Source organism: Arachis ipaensis, chromosome B06 (genome assembly GCF_000816755.2).
Source record: "Arachis ipaensis cultivar K30076 chromosome B06, Araip1.1, whole genome shotgun sequence".
In the NCBI taxonomy this organism is placed as follows: domain Eukaryota; kingdom Viridiplantae; phylum Streptophyta; class Magnoliopsida; order Fabales; family Fabaceae; genus Arachis; species Arachis ipaensis.
This window is the reverse complement of record NC_029790.2, coordinates 91,874,920-91,879,098: the sequence shown is the minus strand read 5'-3', so window position 1 is coordinate 91,879,098 and position 4,179 is coordinate 91,874,920. Positions and strand designations below refer to the sequence as shown.

Genomic DNA, 4,179 nt, shown 5'->3' with positions numbered 1-4,179 from the left:
TTGATCTTCCTTTTTTTGACACTCCTTTATATATATATGATCTTGCGCTAGCTTATCCTTTGCTCGTTACGTTATCGATCGGAGTGTTGCGCGTTCGAGTTACGATTTTTGTTTACCCCTTTTTTTTACAAAGGCTCCTAGTTATAATCAATTATTCATACTACTATACGTACTAAATTTTTGGTTTTAGAGGTCGTAATACCTTGCCATCTCTGAATTATGACTTAAGCATAAGACTCTGTATGGTAGGGTGTTACAAGTTCATAGTGGTGGCAAAATGGGCCAAATCCGTCGGGTCAAACTGCCAAAACCACCAAAAATGGGTCGGGGCGAGATTTTAAACCCGTGAAACTTTAAAAAACCACCAAAACTGTGGGGCAGGCTGTCATTTTTTAAGGTTATTTTAGTAATTTTACAAATGGTATAAATAATAAATTATGTTTCACATAAACCCTGAACACACTCACACAGCCTCCTTTGACCTGACCTTGAGTCCTTGAGATCCCTCCTCCCTTAGACCCTGATCCTGAGCTCCCTGCCTCCCTCTTCACTCTCGTCATTCAAGCTCTCTCAAAATTTTAGAGCACCGACAGAGCAGCGACGATTCCTTCACACAATTGCGATGGTGCGCTCCTCATTCTTCTTCTCTGCCTCTCGTCATCCCTGTCTCCCTCAAACTCTCGGTGGCGCGCTCGTGTCTCCTCTTTCCTCTGATCTGCCTCTCATCGTCTATGTCTCCCTCGGACTCTTAGCAGTGCTCCTCCTTCCTCTACTTTGCCTCTCATGATCTTAGTATCCCTCGGAAACCCAGCAACGCTCTCGTGTCTCCTCTTCCGTAGCACACCTCTGGCTCTCTCAGCGGCGACAAGCTCCTCGTTTCGTAACTAGTTCTTTGTTTTTTTATTTTTCTTTTATTTTTCTCTTTTTGGAAGGCATGTTTGATACTTTGATGATTCTATTTGATTATTAATTATGTTTATTATTGATTACTGACTCTGTTCTAATGTTTGATTATTGTTATTGATTTTGTTTAAAGATTTTCTTAAAAAATTACTAATTCTACTTGAATCTTTTTTATTACTATTACTGATTTTGTTATGTTATTTAGGTTGAGTTGTGTATTCTGTAATGAATAAATCTGTCTCCATGAAAGTTGATGTTAGAATCTAATACAAAATACTGAAAATGAAGAAAGCTCTAAAGATAAAGAAGACATTAAAAAGAAAAAGACGAAGGAAATAACATCTTATGTGTGGAGATATTTCACAAAACTTGGACCTGGTGATGATGGTATAGAACGTGCTCAATTTGATGGATGCAAATAGAAGTTTAAAACTGGTGATAAATAATATGGAACATTGTCACTTATGCGTCATTTGGACAGGTGAGTGAAAATATACTTTGAGGACATTGATCAAACTTTGATAGAAATGAAAAATAAAATGGGGGCTCTCAAGATATAGATAACCATGTATCACGTGAGATGTTTGATGCCTTTGTGATTGATTATGATGTTCTATTTTCTATTGTTAATAATAAAAAATTTAGGAATTGGGTAAAATACATCAGTCCAACTCTAGGCCTCATTACTAGGAATACTCTTAAGGAGGATGTGCGGAAAATTTACTTAAGGAAAAAAGAAAAGCTTAAAAATACTTTAGTATCCATTCCAAATATAGTTTGTTTGACTTCTGATTTATGGACATCCATCACTGTCGAGGGTTATTTATGTTTAATTACTCACATTGTTGATTTAAATTAGAAATTGCAAAATAAAGTTTTGAGCTTTTGTCATATGCCTCCTCCTTACATGGAATTTGAATTGTCTTACAAGATTTTTGAGCTTTTAAATAAGTGAAAAATTGAAAAAACGATTATGACGCTTACTCTAGATAACACATCTGCTAATGATACATGCCAAGATCATTTGAAAAGTACTTTAAATATGCATGATTAGTTGTTGTGTAATGGAGAGTTCTTTCATATTCGTTGTTCTACTCAAATCTTAAATCTCATTATGTAAGATGGATTAGAGATTGCTCATGATGCATTGGATAAGATTAGGAAAAGTGTGAAATATGTAAGGGGATCAGAAAGTAGAATGATAAGGTTTAAAGAATGTGTTTCAGTGATTCAAGATTTGAAATTTACAAGTGGGTTGCATCTAGATGTTATTACTTGATGGAATTCTACTTACATTATGCTCGAAAGTGCTCTCAAGTATCATAAGGCCTTTGAGTATTTAAAGGCAACTGATCATGCTTATAATTATTGTCTTTCGATTGATGCATGATGGAGAGCCAAAAGGACGTGTGAATTTTTATATCCTTTTTATGAAACCACTAATTTGATTTCTGACACATCATACCCTATCTCAAATTTGTATTTTCTACAAGTTTATCATATTCAATGTATTTTAATGGGGAGTTTAAGAAGTGAAGATGAACTTTTAAGGAGCATGGAGAAAAGATGATGAACAAATTTAAGAAGTATTGAAAAAAGTATAGTGTCATTCTTGCATTCGGTGCTATTCTTGATTATAGGCTTAAGATTTCTACTTTAGAGATTATGTATGAAGAGATTGATGTTGAGACTGCAAAAGGGAATATTGAACATGTAAAAATGAAGTTATACAAGCTTTTTGAAAAATATGACAAAAATGCTTTTTTAACTGTTGACGCACAAGGACCTAGTATTCAATCTTCATCCATGGTACATACTCCTGAAATTGTAGGCAAGAAGAGACTTGTGATTGTTGGTGTAAATAATGTTTAACATATTTTGGTTCTCTTATATTATTAATTATCATTGTTCTATCATGACAAGATAATTTATTTCTATTTTGCTTCAAATTGATCAAACATAACTATCAAGCTGACATCTCCAGTAGAAAGAATCAACTTGATACATACTTGGATGAGCCACTTTTATCAAAGAATTATTTTGAAGATTTAGATATTTTGGAATGGTGGAAATTATATGAGCACACTACAAGAAAATATCGATTTTGCTACGCTTTTAAAGTGTGGCCAAAAGTTGGAAAAAGCATAGCAACAGCTTTCGGCCATGCTTTTTGAACTACTGGCACGCTTTTGAAAGGGTCACATCTGCAAGCATACCGATTGCTCTATTGCCACACTTTTTGTGACCTATTGCCACGCTTTATTTTTTGCCACACTTTTATAGATTGCCACACTTAAAAACGTGGTCATATGTTTACCTTGTAGCCATGTTTTAAAAGCATGCCAATAGTGAAGATATGGCTACGCTGTTAAAGCGTGCCAATAATGGAAGATATGGTTACGCTTTTCAAGCGTGCTGATTGGGTTGGTTTTGGCTACGATTTTGAAAGCGTGCCGATAGGAGACATATAGCCACGCTTTGCCAGCTAGAACCTTTTGCCGTGCATTCAAAGTGTGGCTTATTCCTTTGTCAAATTAAAAAAAAGGGGAGAAAATAAGAAAGTATAAAGAGAATTGATTTTCATGAATTATTTACATGCTATAATTATAATTAAAAAAATTATAATTCCACAACAAAACTAATCATTTAATTCCTAGTGACAGTCATACTTTAAATTTTGTAATTCTACGTGATTATCTTCCTACATTTTGCTTCAATCTCCCCAACTTGTGCTTCTTCACGGTAGGCCCAACAAAGGTGGAATTGGGGCCATAATGTTAGGGCTAATGCTGCTGTTGGGGGGTAGAAGAGGACCATTGTGCTTCAATAGGTCATAAAAGAGAACAGGGTGAGTTGAAAATAGCATGATCCAGCAAGTAGCCTTGAAGATAGCTTCTTATTTTCAATAGGTTTATCAATTTGACATGGAGTTGCTTCTTCTCCATGGGACTCTTTAGCCTTGTTTTTCTTTTTGTTTTTCTTTTTCTTCTCGACAAGCTCCCTACCAACAAATACCACACATCTAAATAGTTAGCACCACAATATATAATGTGAAAAGGGAAATACACAGGTGAGAAAATTTAACATCCTAAATGCTCAAACATTGAAAACAATATTGAACAAGTTGTTATCCTATTGAATTCTAATTTACAGAAAGTAAGGACATCAAATGCAAATGAAACTAAATTTACAACGTATTATATGCTATAAAAACTAGTTGCCGGGTATCAAGAGGGTTTAGCCCTGAAAAAAATCATATTGTATGATTTCTTAGCA

The 4,179-nt window shown here is 34.6% G+C and overlaps 1 long non-coding RNA gene across 1 annotated transcript in view; it reads right to left on the bottom strand.

Moving 5' to 3' along the window:
- LOC110264055 overlaps positions 3,573 to 4,179 on the bottom strand; it is a 17,468-nt gene continuing 16,861 nt past the window's right edge. Inside the window, exon 3 of the long non-coding RNA XR_002349791.1 lies at positions 3,573 to 3,904. This is a non-coding gene — a long non-coding RNA (uncharacterized LOC110264055). The remainder of the gene's footprint in view (positions 3,905 to 4,179) is intronic.